This window comes from Mandrillus leucophaeus, unplaced genomic scaffold, assembly GCF_000951045.1.
Source record: "Mandrillus leucophaeus isolate KB7577 unplaced genomic scaffold, Mleu.le_1.0 Scaffold411, whole genome shotgun sequence".
Classification (NCBI taxonomy): domain Eukaryota; kingdom Metazoa; phylum Chordata; class Mammalia; order Primates; family Cercopithecidae; genus Mandrillus; species Mandrillus leucophaeus.
In genome coordinates, this window is record NW_012104377.1 from 2,113,003 (window position 1) to 2,135,818 (window position 22,816).

The following is a 22,816-nucleotide window of genomic DNA, read 5'->3' on the forward strand; positions in this document are numbered from 1 at the left end:
CATACAGGAATCTAAGATATCTCACTTTATGTCTATATGCATATTTAGAACCATGTGAATATACAATCTTTTCAAAAATTGTATATATTTTTAATCAAAGAGTAAGTAATTGAGTCCCATGCTTGACTCTAAGGAGGCTAACAAGTTTATCTTAGGATAAAGGTGAAGGCTGCAGATTAACACGGGGCTGCCTAGAGTTTTACTTTACTCATTTGTCCTTTTCTTCATTCATTTAATAAACATTTGTTTACAATGTTCTGTATAATAGGTGCTGTACTAAACTCTAGGGATACGTGGAGAACAGGACCAACTAGATCTTTGCTTCACAGAGTCTACATGCTAGTCCAGGGCCTCTTCTGTTTGGAGTGTGGGGTCTCCAAACAGCATCCAGGTACTCTAGAACCCATATTAACAAGTTTCACTCTCTTATGACAGCATCTTAAGCGTGAGCATGTTAAATTTCCATTGGTATAGAGTTCAAAAATTCAATATCCTTGATTTTTATGAGCAAACAAAATGTGTACAGGCTGGAGACATTTTTGGTTTCTCTCAATGGCACCTCTTTGCAGAGTTTCACAATATCTTTCATTGTGTATAATACCATATAATTTGAAACTCTATTTCAAATATGGCCCTTGCTTATACTTATCCAGGGGTTGTAATAATTTCTTGTGATTCATATTGATGTCTTTTTATTAATGCTCTAGAATTATATAGTGTATCACTACTTTCCTTTCCTTTCTGCTTTTTTCCCTTAGTTGTATTAGTTTACATTCCATTCTGACGAATTTTTCCAGTCAAATATCTGTTCCTTGGTGTGCATGTCAGTCCCTCAAATAGGTTTCTTTCTTCCTCTACTCTCCTACCCCATTTCAGGCAGATGAGAGCTGACGGTAAAGCTATATCAGCTCAATGTGGGTTTGTGCATGAATGCATGTGCATCTATAGCCAAGTCATCATGTTTCAAGAGTGAGTCCATTCGGTTAATAAACAAAGCAGAGTATTTAGGATTATCTGATAGAACTTTCTGCAGTAATAGAAATGTCCTATAGTTGTGTTGTCCAATAAGGCAGCTGCTAACCACTTGTGGCTACTGAGCACTTCAGATGTGGCTAGTGCAACACAAGAATCATATTTTTAATTTAATTTTATTTAAATTAATATCAATTTATAGATCTAGCAGGATGAGGACAATATGTGAAAGTAACGAATGTGGCTCCAAAGAGAGTATACAGCCACCCAAACTGCAGTATCCAAGAGTGAGAATGTCACCATAGTGGAAATCTCTGAGCCTTGAGTATTCCAATCAGATGGTGAAGGTCCTCCTTTGTGAGGGGTAATCCACACAGGTTGGAAAGGTTTTCCAGCTAGTTTCTGAGATAAGACAGAGCACAATGCATTCCTCTCACAGTGTATCATAATGTCAGCAAGCATGAAGAAGGTTTGGTTAGAGCTCTAGGCAGGCTTAGTTGGGTTCAAGCCTGAATTCTAGTTCTTGAGTGTATATCAGTAACATGGGAGAAAATGTCATCTTGTGGACTGAGCACAAGCCCTAGGCATCATGAATTCCAGAGTTACGAAAGTAAACCTAATTCTAGATCTCACTCATTGGTGGGAAAGAACTCCTAATACACAGCCTACCTGGGCTTCTATTAGTCAGAGACTTGACAGCAGTTAGTTATGCTGGAGAAGTGAAAGTCATCAGTGTCTTTAGGTAGATGGACTCAGGCAAATAGCAATTGACAAGCTACAAGTCTATCCAGTTCAACCTCCTTCATTTTCCCCTCGTTATTTACAGTCAGGTACATAGACCCCACCAGAGCATTCAAGGCCCTCCACAATATGGAGCCCACTGTTTTGCCCAGCCTTTATCTCCACAAATCTCCCACACTTATCTTACACTTCAGGCAAACTCGCCTGTGCATACTTCCCAAGCCCCAGCCTCTCCCACATTCATGTCCTTGCTCATGCAGTTGCCAGAAATGCCCTCTTCCAGCATCTCCATCTGCCAAAACCCCATTTACCCTCATGGCTCATTTCAGGCGTGCCCTCTCTGAAGTTGTCTTCCCCGAAACCCACAGCTGTCTGTGCTCACTCTCTCCTTGGAGCCCCAGGGCACTTGGTCTGTGCTGCTGTCTTGGCACTTATTCCATTCCTCCTTATGTTGAGGGCATTAGTGAATTTGTCTAATCTTGCCTCCTAGTCTGTGAGCTGTTTGAGGATAGGGCCTGTGTCATTCACATTCTATATTCCCGACAGTGCCTGGCATGTGGTTAGTCTCCAGGAATTACTGTTATTGAACTGGCTTAAGGACAATTCTACACATGGGGAGGATTTTAGCTACAATCAATGAAAAAGGGATCTTTTGCTCCAGAAGGTAAGAGAGCCCATGCAGTCCTGAGTCTCTATCTGAAAAGTATGTTATTGTGCCTTGAGACATTTTTCAAATCAAAGGTAGCAAACTAATGATCCAGAGATCACATGTGGCCTGCATACATCTTCTGTTTAACAAACAATCTTATTTTAAAAATTGTCAACAACATTTAACATTTGAGGGAGTTCACATAAAAATCCATATTTCTATATTTTCTTGAAAAACAGAAAATCAGATCTCACATACTGGTCACTTATTCCTCTCTGATAATTTTCCACTTAACCACTCCCTGCCTAACCCACTGTAGTCAGACACTACAAGGACTGGACTCACTTTATTTTTCCTCCCTCAAATCAGATGTGCATAGAGTCTGTGCACCTTCAACAATTACAGTGATCCCACCTCTGCCATTTATGAAGCGCATATTGCCTATTTTTAGGTCATACAGATTTCAATAACTCTAACAGTGATTGTTTTGCCCTGCTACTTTCTGTATCATCTATCGCACTCCCAAGAGTGCATCTATGTTCAGGAAAAAAAAAATTATTTAAACCATTTTTCGGGGGGGTGTGATGGCAGCTCCAGGTCTATTGTCACTTTACCTGCAAGTACAGTTTTTAGACATTAGAGAATTAGTTAAGGGACCCAGGGTATCAGGGCAAGAGGTATATTGTGAAAAGTAGAGGAGGAGATCCTTGAAAAGGCATAAAGAGAGTAAGAACTATCTGATATTGAATGCTAACATTTCATTTCACATCCATAGCGCCTTTTGTGTGAAGATTTCCAAGTAGATTTCAGGCAGTAATTGAGACTCACAGTACTTGATGAGAAGGGGAAGTGTTAAATTCATTTTCTGATACAGGAAACTGAGGCACTGTTTGTTCACAGTTGTAAGAGAATTGGTAGTTTAACTTAATTATCCTCATTTCTGGCCTTTCCCTTAATCACTCATTCTTATGCTTTGGTTTCAAGGGTAATTTATGCTAGATCAATTTAGACTCATAGAATTTAATCAATACCATCTGCAACTCATAAGCTCTCCTGGTCTAAAACTAAATTTTCAGAAAATGTAAGGACTAACAGAGCATAAACAAAATATGGAATCAGATGGGCTACTCTTTGACTTGCAGGCAAATACCAGTACTTCAAAATCTCCGTATTCCATTTTTAATAGTCCCTCAGCTCACCTCCTCACCCCTCCTCACACCAGTTAAAGACTGGTATGAAAAGAGTTGCTTGGGTTCAGCATTTATTTTAAAGTCTCATACTTGAAACATCTGAAGGGAGACTTCTAGTTTCTTTGACCAATGAGAAGTTGAAGTTTAAAAAAAAATTTTTGTTAACTCAATCAACACTTCAAGTGTCTAGCAAGTGCTTTCAGTTTATAAAACAACACCACGCTGCCTTTGATTGTTAAACCCATTACTCTAATCCACTTTAAATGAAGCATTTTGAGGCACTGATTTAGTATCATGTCTTAGTGAACACATTTCCTGACTGTAGGTGTTTATGGTATTTTGAGTAGGATCTGGTCATTATATATTCTTTATAATAATCATTAGTGATCAAAATCACCTCTCCTGAAACATTATCTCCCCAAGGCCATCCCCACTAACCAAGTAACTAAAAACAAGTGGAGAATGCAGGATTGAAATGCAAAATCACAGGTTGCTTTACCAAGTTTGTGAGCTCAACCTTTGACCCCTGAAAGATGGGATTAAATACCACTTGGATAAAGGTAATTGGAGAACCCTCTCCTATGCATTTTTGGAACTAAAGTAAAGAAAGTGAGTGCATAGGCTTACCTAGAAATCATTGTTGTGGGGAGGAAAACATACAAACAATATTTATTTGTCTATCAGGTCCCCTCCATAGGACCTTGATATCAGCAAATGACAGTTTTCCCCAACTTTAGTTAGAAATTCGGATGCTCCAAGTCTGCTCTAGGTGAGCAAATCAAAGTTGTACCAAGTTAAACGTGGGAAAATTGTCAGCCAAATCATCTCCCGTGGGGTGTGGATAAATGTTCTCCCACAGCCTCAGCACTTTCTGATTTGTCCCATTAGAGCTCTTGGCCTCTGCTTCTTACCCAGAATGTTGGCTTTTACCACCATTGGTTCACACCACAGGATCATCAGCTTGTTCTGTCTGTCAGCTCTTCTTGTAGCCAGGTGACTTGCCCTGGATCATTTCGCGTTCGTATTTTTCTAAATTACATTGTTCTCTGGAGTCTGTTGCCCAACTGAAAAAGTCACATTTTCTTTCTCTGTTAGTTACTCAAAGTATCAATCATTCTGTAACTACCTGTACTACCATTAACCTTCTTCCTGTCTTCCAAATCAAAACCCATTTCTCACTTCCATATGTCAACACCAGCCACATGCATTGATTAAATGTCTTTCATTTGAAAGCACACGCAGTCCTGGCTATCCTGCCTATGTCTGAATGCCTCCCATATGCTCCCGATGCAAGCCTAATTCTTCTGTTCCCTTCCTCTGGAAAGTCATTCTTCATTGTAATAAGTTGCCCAAAGTAAATGTATTCATCATCTTTTTCTCTGACAACCATGTTTCTCCACTACGGGAAATTAAACACTACAACATATGGCCTGAGCAGCAAACTTTAGTGCTTGCTCGCTCAATTGTTTTAACACATTGCCGCCTTTACATAATATTCTGTTTGCCACTAGCATGTCAGGCTTCCACTTGACATATGCATTAGACATGTTAATGGCAAGACAGAAACCAACTGAAGCTGACAATATGACGAAAGAAGGGTAAGTGCCTATTAATTACTAAAATTCACTTTTTTCCCCCTATTTAGCAAGAGAAAAAAAGCAAATTAATGCCTTCAGAACATGCCACCACATTAGCCTGCTGTGGTGCCATCTGACAGATTTTTAAAATCCTAAGTACTATGAAGAGCTTTGTGTAGATTTAGCAAGGCCAATGTAAATGACACTGATGCTCTCTCCATTGTCATGGACCCCACTGGTCTGCTCTTTGTGATTCCCCCAATCACAACGCATTCAGTGGGCATGCTCTAGATGCCGAATTGCTTATGTAGTCATCCAATCCTGGTACATGTCCCAGGATTCTTCTGTTAGTTAAGCACAGAAACTGCTCTGAAAGTATATTCTCAATGCTACACATTGCTGGGTCTCGGCTGTAATCTTAGCACTTTGTGGGAGGATCGCTTGAGCCCAGGAGCACGAGGTTGCAGGGAACCTTCATCACACCACTGCAGTCTGGGCAATGCAGTGAGATCCTGTCTCTAAGAAATAAAATAAAATAAAAAATAAAATGAATGTTACCCATTTAGAACACAACTTTCTTCTGGGTCAGAGATTAGATTATTTCATCAACTATAAATGTTTAGGCTTCTATTGTGAATCTACTGACTCTCAATTCATAATTTAGCTAAGTAATCTTGATCTCAGAATCAGTAAAAATAAGTTACCAAATTCTGGTTTTTTAGACCTTCATTTTTCTAATTAATCGCCTATAATTTTCAGTGCATCTACTTATGATTTGCGTATGTTCCTAAACAACAACAACAAAAAGAAGTTTAAAAGTTATTCAGTAGATACTATATTGAGTGTTCTTTTCTACACTGAACTTTTTTTACATAAATAGAGCTATATTTGAGTCATGTGTTATATTTGATCCTGGAGGACATCCAACAGCCATTAAGTTTCCTAGAATCCCTGAGTCTGATTCATCTCTATCTTTACAACATTTCCTGAGATCTCTGGAGTTCATGGCTCCCAAGGTCATCCCCCATATCAATAACAATATCATCTTGAACTCAGTGTCAGCCAATAGTTACCCAAAGCTTAATTGGAAGAAACAATTTATGGAAGTATCCTGCTGTCCACTCATGCCTCTGACTCTCTAAAAATCTGTCTTGAGATTAAGCTAGATGTCAGAAAGCTGTTTCCCTAAGACCTCATCAAATTGGTCCTCTGTTGGATTGCTTTTACATTGAGTTCAATGTCACCAGCCTAAATAGAGGGGCATTATCGGTAGCAGCCTTGTGAAGCTCATTGTATCATCTATGAGGATGTTGTTGAAGGTATTATCAACTGTATTGTGCAATGTCTCCTTTACGAGGACCTATGTGACAAGTTTCTTTCAGGTTTCAGTGCTAGGAATAGCTGGGCCACTCCTGAGCACCTAGTTTTATCTTATAAAATGTAGGAGGATTGAACTCCACTTTATACATTGCCTATTAAAGAGCTTGGCGCAAGTTAGTAGTACCTCATGACATATGTTTGTGCCCCAGCCTCTTTGATAGTGTTATCTTTTTTCCCCCAACTGCTCTTATTTTCTTATTGCTCTGATTTTCTCAACTATTTATGTTTAATTGAATTGCATATTATGATACACACACATAAATTACAAGGAAACAAATATAGGCACGAAAACCAGACTTTAGAAAGTATACATTTATGCATATTTATAGACGTATTTCTTTTTAAACACATTTCAAAATATACCATTCAGCAGGGAAAAAATACACGGGGCACCTATGTTTGCTGTGTTTGGCACTACACAACACCAGTATGAGAATTTCCTCTATCTTATAGAGAAAATACAGTTTATCTCTTGAGTAGGAAGCTGTAAAACAAATACAGGAATGTATGCATACTCTGCATTTATAGATCCACACAAACAATTGCATGTAAAAGCACTTCAGAGTTAGGAGACCACTGAGAAAAAAGCCAGGAAACTAACTTTAGATCACCTTGTTCTACCAGTCTGCAAAAGACTATAATAACACCGTTAATATTTCCAGAATAAAGAGTTATACATATCATGGAGTTTTGATATCATCAAAATATATATTCATTCATTCATTCATTTCATAAACATATATGAAACAATGCATTAGGCACAAGGGATACTTGGATGAATGAGACACAGCTTACTGCAATAGGAAATAGGAAATGTGTAGGATACACATGAGAAGCATCCTGCAGTGTTCATTATGTCTTTGAAACATCCAGGTAGATATTGAAGTAGAACAGAATATTCTCAACATCATAGTTCAACCTAACCTTTTATAGTTACAAAAAGATGTTGGTTGTCTCAGTGCAACTCATCTTGCTGGGTAAGGAACGTGTTCCTGGGGTGAAGAATGGACACTGGAAACCGTGCTGCTTTTCAGGGCAGCACTGAACAGATGAATTAATTCACTAAATGACATTCTCGTGGCTGCCAACACTAATGCTACCCAAACAGTAGTTTATCATCTTGAAACATTACTGTCATCATTTTCTTCTCTTTTCATTTGTGTATATCTTTCAAGTAACTTTAAAGTAAGTCACCAAGTGAAAATTTTCTGATATTGTAATAATTATGTGGATCTAAGAGACAGAAAAATTTTGCCCTGAGAATGGTCAGAAAATGTAGACTTCTGTTTGAGAATCATGATTCCAAACCCATTTATTTTGATTAAAGTACATCCTAAAGTTTCCAGGTTAACATTGGCAGCCAAGGGTTCTTTGTTGATTTCAATATTTAAGTAGGACCAAGGAAGGAACTAGTCTATAAAATTGAGTGAGTTGACAGATCAAAGTTATTGAGTTGAATTGCACCTAGAGCAAGATGACAGTAAGTTTAGTCTTCAAACACAGATATAACAACCTTTATATGGCATGCCAGTTAGGTTACTGTTCAACTGCATCCTGAGTTACCAACTGCTGGATCAAGGGAGACCCTGATCACAAACATTGTAATAATTCAATTTTGAGGCCACTAAGGTCTGGGACTTTTCTGAGAAGTCTGATAAGAGTCCATTTGGTTTGTTTTTCTGCTATACATAGTATACCTTTTGGGGAAAGCTTGATACAGTTACTCAATGAGTAGAAAAATGGATTTGTAAGTCAGGAGGCCTCAAATATCTTCCCTTCACAAAGCTAACTTACTGGCTCTCTAAAGGATTGAACATTTAAGATATTAATGCCTGAATACTAAGGAATGTGAAAAATAATGGAGAGGTATGTGGAATGACTGCTGTCAAACCTGATTTCTACTAGAGCTTCTTGTTTCTGTTACTTCTATCTGGTTTCGGAAATGCAGTGTCACCGCCACATTCCTAGCATTGACCAGAAGTGGAGACTGAAGCACTTCACCAGGCTCATACATTACAAATGCTTCCTACTTGTTTCTTTTCTTTGCCCCACCCTGACCTGTACCTGCTGTGCTGGACATGCCTACTCACTCACCAAGATTTATAATTTTCCTCTCCTCTGGGAGTATCTCATGACTTGTTTTGGTCAGTCAATGTAAATATAAGTACTTAAGAATTGGTGTGCAATTGTCTATCTTCTCTCTTGTGGCCATGTTGATAGGCAGCTGTCTCAAAAGCAAAGTAGTCTGGAACGGTGAGCTGTCAATATGAAGGAGGAGAGCTTCCTGTAGAGTTGCCCAGACCACAGCATACTTCGTGTGAGTCAGAAATGAACCTTTTCATTGTGTTAAGCCACTAGAAATGGCGGTGGTATTTGTTACCTCAGCAAAATCTAGACTATTCTGTCTAACACAGCCTATAACTTTCTATTCGTCTATTCCCTGCCCAATTCCCACACATGAATCCCATAAAAGATTTAAGTACATTCCTCACCAAAAAGAAAACACAGAAATCAAATGTGGAGTCTTAACTTGCCCTTCTACTGGTGGACACAAGCACAAAGTCCTAGCACTATTGTCTGAATCACAAACCTTGAATGATATAAGTTCCAGGACAGAGCCATCTTTCTGAATAACATATTCAGTCCTTCAGATAGCTGGTCAACACATATTAATAAGAAACCACTACAAGGCAGGAACTGTATTAAATACTGACAATACAGGAATAAACAGAAAAGAAAAAACAAAGACTATGCTTTCATCAAGCTTCTGATTTAGTAGTGGGATGTAGATCTAGTACACACACACACACCACACACACACACCACACACACCCCCCACCGAGAGAGAGAGAGAGAGACAGAGAGAGAGAGAACAAATAGGTTAACCCAGCGCTATAAAGAAAATAAAGAGGAAAATATGAGAGCGAATGCTGGGAATGGAGGATACTATTTTATATAAGTCTTCTCTGAGGAAACGACATTCAGGCTGATACCTAAATGACAAGGAAGTTAGCAATGCGAAAACCTGGGAGAAGAGGCTTCAGACAGAAGGAAGAAAAATGCCAAAGCTCTGAAATGGGAATAAGCTTGACATGTTAGAGAACCCAAAAAGAAGGCAAAGAAGGCCAGTGTGGCTATAGTAGAGCGAGAATGAAAGCAGGTGGAAAAGCTGCAGTCAGAGGGGAACAAAGGAACCAGATCCTATAGCACCTTGAAGGCTTAATAAAGGGTTTAGAATTTACTGCAACGAAAATCCCTAGGATGTTTTAAACAGAGAAGTGACTTGCTATGACCTATATTTTTTAAAAATTCACCCTAGCAACCATGTAGAAAATGGATGGTGGGTGGAAACAGTGAAAAAACTGAGCAATCAGTTAGAAGGTACTGCAATCATTCAAGCAGTAGAGATGAAGAGGTACAGGGTATAATGATTTGAGATATACGTCAACAGTTACCAAACTTGTCTGCACATTACAATCAACTATGGTGGAGATTTTGTAAATTTTCCAAAACCCAAGCCACACCACAGACCAATAAAACCACAGTCACTGAGACTGGGACACAGGTATCAATTTTTAAGGCTCCCCAGCTGATTTCAACGTGCAGACAATTTTGGCAACCACTGATATACAGTATTTTGAGGACATATCTCATAGGACTTACTAATAGACTGAATGGGAGGTGAGGAGGTACATAAAAAGAATTGATGAAGCTGCCTAAGTTTATGAAATGAGCAATTGGACGGATGTTGCGCTAGTTACTGAAAGTCAGAAGACCTAGTGAGGAATAGGTTTGGGGTAGGGGACATTAGCATCAGGAGTCCAGTTGAAGATGTGGAAATTTTTGAGATGCTGGTTAGGTGTTTCATATTATATATTTTATGTAAGTTGACATTATGCAGGCAAGGGAAAGATTATGGCTAGAGATATAAATCTTATAGCTATCAATATAGAGATAGCATTAAATCATGGAACAAGAGGAAACCACCTAGGGAGTGAGCATAGCCTGAAAAAAGGAGAGCACTCAAAGGATCTAGAACTTGGGAATGACCTGACTGAATCTGCTGATCACCTTCCTAGTCATGCTTTGATCCCTTGCTCTTGAAGGTGAAGAGTGACTTCCTTTCTGGGTCCCACATGTGGGCTTCACATTGCCTCTTTCTTTACTCATGCTACTCTGTCGCTGTTCCCTAAGGCCTTCTAGTCAGTCCTGAGATCTCTTGGAGTCTGGCTCTGCCACTTTCCAGTTATAAAGACCATAACACCCACTTCCCAGAGTGGTGTATAAAAGTGTCTAAATGAGAACATGCTGACACCAGGCACTATGCTGGTAAGCTGCACAGCGCACAAGCCCAACTTTCTTAGTATATCATGGCTGCCTCTCTTTTGACACCTTGATGTGCAAAATAGATGATTCCAAGGCACACAAAATTATGTTGTCCCTGCCTTATTGTGCTATGTTCCTACACAGGATTTATTTCTAGAGCTTCTATAAAGTCAAGTGAGTGCTGCCATTTTATCCCTTTGAATCAATGAGGTCCTACTGCAGAGTAGTAAAATGAAAGGTCCTGAAATCAACCTACCTGAATTTAAATCAGTTATGCCATGCCTATTATTAGCTATGTGACCTTGGGCAAGTTCTTCACATCTTCTCCAAACCTCAGTTTTCTCACTTGGAACAAAGCGATGACGACCAGTAATACCTACCTCTGAGAGTTATTTTAAGAATTAAACGGGCTGATGTAAAATGCCTGAACAAGGTACTGTGCATAGTATAAGCACTCCATAAATGTTTGCTGTGCTATGAGTGCATACTCAGCTCATGCATGGCCTCTACCCTCTTTGGGCCCAGGAGAGCCTTGATTCCTGGGCTGGCTCTTAAACTGTTATTCGCTTCAGTCCCTCACATAGGTCCTTCTCTAGGCTTTTGACTCTGCTATTAATATTTTCTTAGTTTTCCTACTGAAGCTGCTGCACACCACCACTCTCCTCACCCCTGTGCTTGGCTACAAATGCAGAATTTGTCACAAAGCCTTGCATCTGCTGAAGTGACCACTGTTACCATTTTTCACTCATTGGATTCAGCTTACCAGCTGCATCCATTTCCTACATTTAAACTAATGAATCCTTCAGCTATAGTTTTCCCCAAGGTGACTTTTCAAGGTTACCTTATTACAATACAATATCTTTAATCATATTTAATCATACATTGAGATAGAAATACAAATAACTCCCACCTGACTAGAAAGGGATCTTTTTCCATATTATGCATAGCTGTTTAAGTGTCTTCCTCGAAAAGCAATAAACAGAGTGTCCTTAGTAGCTTGAATAATGGTAGTATTATGGGATGTGAGTGTTTACGGACCTTAGAGGTAAATCAAGAAGTTATTGATTTTCTTTAATTGGTTGAATGATTTAATAATCTATACTCTTGAGACCATATTAGTGATCAAATTTTCTCCTACAAAAAGTTCAGCTTGTTTAAGTGTTACTTCAACTTTTCAGGGGAGAGAGACGGAGTGAAAAAATATTTTTAAAATTCATTCAGAGGGAAAAGTTAGTGAACATATTTTATAGTCTCCTTTTGGAAACTGTTCCTGTCAGGACTGTGGAAGTACAAGAGGCTTTTTGAGGACGTATCGAGATTTTGCAGTTTTCCGGCAAAAAGTCCCTTATGATCCTCATCAATTACAGAGAAAATTCCAGTGTGAGCCAAACAATCTAAAACTGATCTTTACAATTCTACATTCACTGTGGATGTGGAAGGCTCAGAAGTCTTGCCCACACACCAGCTTTCCCAAGCCCAGTCTATGAATCAGAGGACAGGAGATTAGCTACACATGTTCCCCATCAGCATAATCATGCTGGTGAGATGCCTGGACATCATCATATGAGATCTGGTTAATAAAAACTGGTATGATAAAAATAAATAGTAAAGTGATATTTTGGTTTTTAGTCCAGCCTTTCAATCTGTATGTGGGAGAGAGCAGCCACCGGGCTCTTTCTCCCCATAACACGCATGCATAACTTCCATTAGCATCAGTGAGAGGAACATGTGCACACGGAGGAAGATTCGAGACCCCACCGTGAGCCATAAGTGAACATAATTTCTGGCAACTTGTGAGATGAGAGCATGGGGCTATTCTGATTACCCAATTTGGAGAAAATGATAGAATGAGGATCGCTTTGCAGGACTCATTCATATGTATGTATGTACTTATATGATAAGTGCCCGGGAAGACCAGCATGTACTGCATGTAAAATGGAAGGGACAAAATGAATGTACAATGAGGAAAGGAGGGGTGTGTGTGTGTGTGTGTGTTATGCACAAATACAGTGCAAGATTATGAGTTTATGTACAAAAAGCAAAGACAGAAATTGACATGTTCTAACCACAAAATTCTTGGATTTGACCAAGCAAAGCTGTTACTTGCAAGGCCCTTTTATCTATTCCAGAAAGAGTATGTTGGGATCAGGATGCACTTTGGACTCAATAAAAACTGAGCCTGTGGATCCTCTGGTCAAGATTGGATCCAGTGGGTAAACAGCCACTGAAATGGCTATAGTCTGTAGGAGCCCTTTTCTTCTCACATTTAATCATGGTAGGCACTTACAATGTAACATTTTCATTTGTGTTTTCTCCACACGATGCTAACCAATAAGGCTACTAACAGTTACGAGGTCATGCTGTTATTTTCAAATTAGAAAACACTTCATGAGCAGCCTTGACAGCCATGCTCTATCCAGGAAAAGAAAAATCAGTTCCTGGTTTGAGGAAGACGCATGCAGACCTCCATTGTAGGAGGCCCTGGCATGTGGCAACATGCAGCTTCTTAGCTAATGACAAGAATCTTTATATGTCTGCAGCCCATGTTGTAAAATTGATCTGCCTGCACATAGAAGCATTCCACAGCATTGTGGAATATGGGTGACCTTTTGGAAGGGTTTTCAATCTTGGGCTCAATGATAATTTTGACACAAGTCAAGAAAAAAAAGTTATACCTATATGCTCAACAGTGACTTACTGTTTCAATGCAGGGTAACGTATTTCTGGTAGGGACACTCAGAAGCTGCCTCTTAAATAATAGTGTTCTCTAATTTGACAGTGTTGGAGATTATTTAAAGGAAGCATGTTACCTGTTTTCCTTTGTGGTAGTTTGGGGAGAAGGCAATAGAAGTAAAAGACAGTTTTCTGTGTATTTGCTATGTGCTGGGCTCTGCTAGGCACCTTATATACATTCTGCAACTCATCCTTAAAACAATCCTATGTGGTAAGTGCTGTATCACTAATTAACAGACGAGGAGACTGAGGTCTCAGGATGTGAAGCAACTTGCCCAAGATTACACAGCTAGGAAGTGCCAGATTATGACCCAATGACTCTGGCACAAAATTCATGGTCTTCCAACCCTACTCTGCTGTTTCTGTAATAGAGACAGGATTCTCTCTCCTTGCTTGAGAGGAGAGAAAGTAAATGTAGCCCTGGGTGGTAAGAACAGAATGTGAAATGCCCACATCAGGAGGAAATCCTTTTGCTGTCCCAACATTAGTCAGCATGGCAGGTGCTGTCCCCGATTGGCCCCTAACCCCTTGGGTGTCTTTCCATTTTTAAGCACACCAGCTCCCAATACCCGGCAACTGCATCTCTGTCTGGGGGCTGCCCTTAGGCTGAATGAGCCTGTTTTGTGCACATGGACAGCTCAAAGTGCTTGGAAATTTATGTCCCCGTTGGGGCAATCCTTAACCAATGACTGACAGGTCTGGCGATACAAATACCTGCTTGCTTCTCCCTCATCAGGACACCTAGGGGTTACCCACACTGACGCGAGGGTGCCCCCTGCTGGATTGAGTCAAAATTATTCTCGCGAGGCTTTCTTTGGCCTCCTTGCCTTCTAGGTACCACCTATTTTCCTACATTCTCCCTTATATTCTGAAGTATTGAGAATAATTTCACAGGTGGAAAAGGCGAGTCATAGGCGGCTTAAACTTCATATAATTCAAAACGGTTGCTATGATCAAGAACACACTAAGTTTTCACGATTCCAATTTCTATGGACTACCTATCAAAACATATGAACTACATAGGGATGAAAATCACAACCAAATACAAGGAAGATTTATTGATTGTAAAGGTGTCTAAACACTGAAGCTGCCTCTCCCATCCTTAAAGATATTTCAAAAGGAGGCGGGTGTGGTGGCTCATGCCTGTAATCCTAGCACTTTGGGAGGCCAAGGCAGGTGGATCATCTAAGGTCAGGAGTTAGAGACCGGCCTGGCCAACATGGTGAAACTCCATCTCTGCCAAAAAATGCAAAATTAGCAGGGTGTGGTGTCACGCACCTGTAATCGCAGTTACTCGGGAGGCTGAGGCAGGAGAATGGCTTGAATCTGGGAGATTGCAGTGAGCCAAGATCGTGCCATTGCACTCCAGCCTGAGTGACAGAGCGAGACTTCATCTAAAAAAAAAAAAAGGCATTTCAAAAGGAAATAGATAGCTACCTAGATTGCTACACAGCAGTATTATACCATGATTGAGATAGTGGGTTTTGCTTTCAGGTGAACCTGGGATTGAGTGCTACATTTTTCCATGAGCTGCCTGATAACCTCTCTATCCCTCAGTTTCTTCAGCTGTAAAATGGGATACAGTGAGACTTATCTGTTGTTGAGAAGCTTCCATGAGATTTAATGCAGTTAGGTTTCCTATCATATAACAAGGTAGCCATTATTATTGTCTTTTATATTTCTAGAAGCAGAATGGTCTCTTGAGATTCTTTTCATGTCTGTCATTATATGCCTCTTCCTATCTTTAATAAAGCCTGACACTAAAAGTGGGATCCTGGATGCATGGTTGCTGGGGAGAAAAAGAACTCAGGAGAGGTAGAGGAGGCATACCACCATCACTTTCCAGGAAGAGTGAAGGGTTTTATGGATATGTGCATTACCATTGGCGGCTGCTGATTCTAAAGATTACCCTTTCAACTGAGTTTCACAAAATGAGATGCAGGCTAGGTGCAGTGGCTCACACCTGTAATTCCAGCACTTTGAGGGGGTGCACAGCGGGAGGATCACTTAAGCTGAGGAGTCTGAGGTTGCAGTGAGCTATGATTACACCACTGCACTCCAGCCTGAGCAACAGAGTGAGACTGTCTCAAGAAAAAAAAAAGTGATTTATTGAATTTTTACTATGTGCTAACCACTGTGCTAAGTACTTTATATATACAACTTTATTTAAACCTCACAACCATCATTTTAAGTAGCCATTATCCTCATTTATAGAGGAGGACACTGAAGCTCAAAGAAGTTAAATAACTTTCCCAAGATCAAGTGGTGGGCCAGATCTAGACCCAGGTCTCCATTACTCCAAACCTTCATTCGATGTAGAATTTCAGAGAACTTACCTCTGGTAAATTTTAATTCCTCTACCCCTATAAGAACTTGTGCTTGGATGATGGACCATGCGTATCGATATATGAATGCAAACTTCATCTTGCATAGTACCAGTTATTCAAAAGAGAAGTCTAGACTTTAACAAGGTCATTGTAATCAAGAGATAATTTCTACCTAAGGATAATCTTCTACAAGGAAGGCACTACCCTAGCTTACTGACATAACCCCCTAACCTTGGAAGAGTACACTTAGCCAATAAAAGAAAAGTCAACCAGCATTTCCAAATTATCATTTTGGACTCTATTAAGTCATTTCAGATGTCCACTAGGAACAAACCCTCTGGCCATCTGGCTGCATGCAATTCTTTAATTTTTGCAGACTACTAGGGGATGCCTGATAGTCAGACACGGAAATGTTTCCTAGGGCTTTGCAATTTTCCCAGCAGTCCTCGAACCTAATTGGCCTTGAGAGAAATCATAAAAGGTCCACAGGGGCACTCCAAGATGGACCACTCCCACCCCCCAAAAAAACATATCTATGCCAGGGCTAGCAAGCAGGGTGAGAGGACAGCCAGATGATGCTGTCACAGACTGTTACCACCACTGATTCGGTTTTAACCTCCCACTAAAGCACTAGAACCTTGTGCAACGGTGGGCACTTGCCCTTGTTTAGCACAGAGGCCAGGCATTTCTCTACTGATTTTTTTTTTTTTTTAGACCAGCAATTTCCATAGGACACCCTGTGAGCCTAATGCAATTTGCACTAAAAAGAAAATAATTCTTGTGAAAGAAGATATATTCCATTCAAATGTCATCTGAGTAATAATGGGGGAGGGGGGTTGGGGAGAAGTAAAGCCTGAATTTGTACTGAAAGTAAGTTAGGGGCAGGGTTTTTTTTAGTCTTTCCTTAAGACAAAGAACTAGTATTAAGACAAGTACAGGCAAATTCCCTGCCTTGTCAGGAATCCATTCTTTTTTATTATGCCATATGCGTAGCTCGAGGTTATATTGGAATGCATAAATCTCTTGTGAGCCACAAAACGTTAAGCTGCCATTGTCCTCATAATTTCATTATCTCAGTTTCTGCCCTAAAACGTTTAACACTAATTGAACACCCGAGGTTTTCCTGTGAAGTTTATTTTCTGAACATTATTGAAGTGCTGTTGATAAAAGTCACAATTTATGGAGTCAGTACTCCTTAAAATGCCATGATAGATTTGCGCAGGAATATTTTTTTTAAAGCAGGAATATTTTTATGACTTTGCCTGGAATTTCAAAGTCTTTCAATCATTCTACATTATAAAGCTGTCTATTTCAAAGTGCATTTTCCAAGAACCAAATTACTTTACTGTACTCAACCTGTTCATCTACGGTTCAGATTGGACATACTTGGCTATCAGATTTATTTCACATTTCAGGTTGTCTCTTGATGTTTATTTTGGTCCTGATTAAAAATACCTGACTTCTTCCCATTCACCTTTATCCTCCGTGCTCCAGTTCAGGCTGCCCAGAATAATGTAAATATTGGCAGTCATTTCACTAATGAGAGTTCATTCTTTTTCTCTGAAAGAAATGCATTTGCATGACTCAAAGTTATCAAGCATCCTTTAGTCCTTTAAGAGAAGGAACTGTTTCCCGTAAGTTAAAAAAAAAAATCGTAATAAAAAGAAGCCATGTGTTAAATCTATCTCTTGGATGTTGTTTGCATTTTGATTAATTTCACATGTCTGTCAGAAAGTAATTTAGTTCAAAAATGAGCTATGATCAGTGTCTCATATGGGTTTTGTATTAATATTTATGCATATGTGTGCATGCGCAAATTACACACACTCACACACAAACACACACAACTTATGGTATACCATTCAGGTGTGGAATCGTTACAGAGCATATGACTGCATCTTGGCTTCCGAAAATGAAGCAAAAACTTAGAGATAAGTGTCCATTTCCCATTTAAAAGAAGTTAAGTTGTTCCTGGTTACTATAGTAACTGCCAACATACTAGCATTTTTCTGTCATCATTATACTTGGAAAAGCAAATAATCTGTTTTAAATTATAAAGCATGGAGGGGACTGTGCATCTAAAATATTTCCCTAACTGGCTGAGGAGGAGGAACAACAGATATTTGCCACACTTGGGATTGGGGCTCTACTTTCCTAGACTGAAATATAGTTTCTGAAGGGCTAAGCAAGGGTAAGTTCCTGCTGCTGCAGGAACCACAATGATGGGAAAGAAAAGTGATATGGTATTTCCATCCTGGGCCTTAAAATAAGTTTAAAAAAATTCAAAACTGCTTTCACAAGGTGAAACGTAACTAAACGTGATTTTTTTAGTATTCTAGGAGCACAGTCCACGTGTCTCACTGTACGTATTCAGTCTCTGCCCTCTATTACCATTTACTACCATCAACTGCAAGGGATAATTTATTTTATTCACAAAAGAAAAGACTTTCTCTTCCTTTCAATGAATTCTCCCTATATTCACTTTTTCCCCCATATTTAAAACCTTCCCTTTGGCACAGAAAGAAAGCTGAAAATAAATAACCCAAAATATTAACAATGGGGGATGCCAAATGAATTTAACTTTATATTTCAATGTTAAAAATAAATGCTCTACAATAAATTAATATTCTTTTATAATCTGAGAAAAAAACATAAAAAGTGGGATAAGGAAAAAAATACACAAATCACCTGTAAGTTCAAAGTATTTTCTAATAGAAATAAAATAATCTCTATATAACCCAAACATAATCAAAACACTGAATATCAAAATTTACATGCTACTGCTGAAAGGTTCTTAAAGGGATATTTATCATCTTATTCTTTATATTGGATCATAAAAAGTGGAAATTAATGAGCTGGGAATCAATTTTTTAAGGATGAGTATTGATAAAGGAAATCCACATTTTAAAAGGATTTTCTTTTTTTATGAGTACAGGATACCTTGTTTTATTGTACTTTAATTTATTGTGCTTCACAGATAATTGTGTTTTTTACGGATTGAAGGTTTGTGGCAACCTTGTGTCAAGTAAGTCTCTTAGTGTCATTTTTCCAACAGTATATGCTCATTTCATTAGCATTTTTAACAATAAAGCATCTTTAAAAATTAATGCATAATATATGTACATATTTGGGGGGTATATGTGATTTTTTTTGGAGTACCTGAATATTTTTTAATTTTCTTTTTCCTTAAGTTATTGGGTACAGGTGGCATTTGGTTACATCATGAGTAAGTTCTTGTTTTTTTTTTTTTTTTTTTTTTTTTTTGAGACAGAGTCTCACTCGGTCGCCAGGCTGCAGTGGTGCAGTGGCACAATCTTGGCTCACTGCAACCTCCGCCTCCCATGTTCAAGCTATTCTCCTGCCTCAGCCTCCCGAATAGTTGGGACTACAGGTGTGCACCACCACACCCAGCTAATTTTTGTATTTTTAGTAGAGACAGGGTTTCACCATGTTGGCCAGGATGGTCTCGCTCTCTTGACCTCATGATCTGCCCATCTCAGCCTCCCAAAGTGTTGGGATTACAGGCATGAGCCACTGTGCCTGGCTGTAATTGTTTATTATTATAGAGTCGGGGTTTCACCATGTTGGCCAGGATGGTCTCGCTCTCTTGACCTCATGATCTGCCCATCTCAGCCTCCCAAAGTGTTAATGAGTAAGTTTTGTAGTGGTAATTTGTGGTAATTTAGTGGTAATTTGGTTCTGGTATACCCATCACCTGAGCAGTATACACTGCACCATATTTGTAGTCTAAAAAGATTTTCTTTTATAAGATTTTTGGCATTTCTTGCGCACAATAAGTGAAACGCTGTGCATGAAGGCTTTCTCGCTAGCGGAGTTCTCTACATGTCCTAGGAATAATGGACAACTAAAGACTTCTGTACGTTTTTCAAATTTGTGGGAAATCTCCATAGCCTGAGATCTCACATGTTACATAAGATTTGAAAATGACTTATGGAAAAATTCCAACTCTACAGTCCCATGATTTATCTACAGTGTGACCTCTCACATGTACAATAACAGGTAAGAAATTAGTGAAGGCTCTCCCTCGTGTGTTTTCTCTAGTGTGAATTCTCACATGTCTTAAGGTATATAGAACAAGCAAAATCTTGGTCATATTCCTTAAATCTTGACAGTTTGTCTCCACTGTATGTTCTCACATGTAAATTTTAAAAACTCATTAAGGATCTTTCTACAATTTTTACATTCACAAGCCTTCCCTCTACTGTGAAGCCTTAATTGTTGTGAAGGACTATGTATTAGTTACCTATTGTCACATAACAAATGACTACAAACTTATCAGTTTAAAACAATATATGTTTATTATCTCACAGTTTCTGTGGGTCAAGAGTCTGAGCGTGACTTACTAGGTCCTCTGCTTCATGGTCTCGCAAAGCCTGCCTCAAGATATCACAGGGCTGGGGTCTCATCTGCAAGCTCAACTGAGGAAGAATCTGCTTATAAACTCACATAGTTGTTGGCAGGATTTAGTTCCTTGCAGATAGTGGGACTGAGAACCTTAGTTCCTTGGTAGCTGTTGGCTGGAGGCCACCTTCAGTTGCTTACCAAATGGGTCTCTCCAACATGGAAGCTTGCTTCATCAAAGCCATCGTTGGAGAAAGTCTGCTAGCAAGATGGAAGTCACAATCTTATGCAGCCACATAATGAAAGTGAAATCCTATCACCTTTGCCATATTCTACTGGTTATAGGCAAATTATTAGGCCAGCCAAAACTCAAGGGAGGGCAATTACCCAACGATGTAAATACCAGGAAACCGAGATCCTTGGGGGATATCTTAGAGTCTGCCTGCCACATATGAAGAATGACTAAAGCCTTCCCCACATTCTTTATTTACATATATGCTGCACTTTTCCAGTGTGACCTCTCACACATGCCCTAAAAGATCAGGGGCAACAGTAGGCTTCCCAGCATTCCTTGCATTTATAGCACTTATCTCCATCATGACTACTTACAGAAATCCTTAAATATGAGTGAAAACAGTGGGCTTGTCCACATTCCTTACAATGATAGAATTTGTGTGCAGGTGAGATCTGACATGATTCTTAAGGGAGGAATGATCCATAAAGGCTTTTCCACATACATTTTTATAGGCTTTGACCCCAACAGGGGCTCTCTTCAGCAAACCAAGGTTTGGAAAATGCCTGAAGGTTTTTCCACACTGATCACATTCATTACTTTTATAGATGCTATCTACATATGACTTCTCAAATGTCTCTCCTTGTTCTGTGCTGAACTTTAATGACATGATATTCCCAGTTTTCTCCTAAAATGGAGAACCAGGAGTTATTCCTTGTTATTCTTACTACTTTCTGTTCATTGGAATTTTTTTCTTCGTGAATATCCTGCTGAACAACTGACTCATGGGTTTTAAGTTGAATCTCACAATCTACTGAGGCCAGATTCCTATAGCGTTTTTCCAGCATCACGTCTCTGTAGGGGCTACTTTGAGCAGGAGCCAGAAAAGCCTACTCCTTCTAAGTAAATTTCATAGCCACATCCTCAAAGACCATTACGTCCATTTCCTGGCTTAAGCTTTTGGACATTTCTGTGGGTATAAGCCATGCAGTCCAAAAGGGAGAGGGAAAAAGGTGAATTGGGGCCACCTTCAATTTGAAGTCAAATGAGAAAAGCCTGTCCCACTCAGGCTGGCAGAGAAGCTGACAGGTTTTAAAACCTTCCATTACGACTTAGATTTTAAAATGTATCTCTCTCTTTTTTTATTCTATTCTCCTCCTCTATCAATACTCTTATTAACTCTTATTATTCTTGAGAACTATAGAAAGCTGTTAGAGTTAAAGAATTTAGCTAAAACATTTCATCCTTGTTTAGTAGGAATCCTTAGCCAAATATGGGACCTGGTTGTTTTTTTGTTTGTTTTATTTTTGTTTTTTTGAGACGGACTCTTGATCTGTCACCCAGGCTGTAGTGCAATGGCACAATCTTGGCTCACTGCAACCTCTGTCCCCCGGGTTCAAGTGATTCTCCTGCCTCAGCCTCCCAAGTAGCTGGGATTAAAGGCGCCTGCCACCATGCCTGGCTAATTTTTGTATTTTTACTAGAGATGGTGTTTCACCATGTTGGTCAGGCTGGTCTCAAACTTCTGACCTCAGGTGATCCACCTGCCTCTGCCTCCCAAAGAGCTGGGATTACAGGCATGAGCCACTGCACCAGTCCTGGGATCTGTTTTTGAGAGACTGAATACATAAATGGAGAGTAGCCAAACCATGTATGCCAACAGATGTCTGACCCGTAACCTCTGCAGACATCATTTCAGGAAGCAAAATCCTAATGTCTGCAACAATTGGCCCAGAAAAATCAAGACTGGCACAATGACTGCCAGCTGCCGTATTTTTGGTTCCCTCCGCTTCCAACTCAGGATGAACCAAAGAAAGCCAAATATGATCTCCATACCAAATCACATAAAATTTTTTGCTTCTAGCTAGCCAGCTTCCTGCATCCCTATGCTAATGACCTCCAATCAGAATGCATCTCAGGGCAGCGGTTCCCAACCTTTTTGGCACCAGGGACCAGTTTCATGGAAGACAATTTTTCCACAGACCGGGGGTGGGAAGATGGTTTCTGGATGATTTCAGCATATTACATTTAGTGTGCACTTTGTTTCTATTATTATTACTTTGTAATACAGAATGAAATATTTATACAGCTCACCAGAATATAGAATCAGTGGAAGCTCTGAGCTTCTTTTCCTGCAACTAGGCAGTCCCATCTGGGAATGATGGGAGACAGTGACAGATCATCAGGCATTAGATTCTCATAAGGAGTGTGCAACCTAGATCCCTCGCATGCACAGTTCACAAAAAGTTTGCTCCCCTATGAGAATCTAATGCTGCCACTGATCTGGCAGTAGGCAGAGCTCAGGCGGTAATGCAAGCCATGGGGAG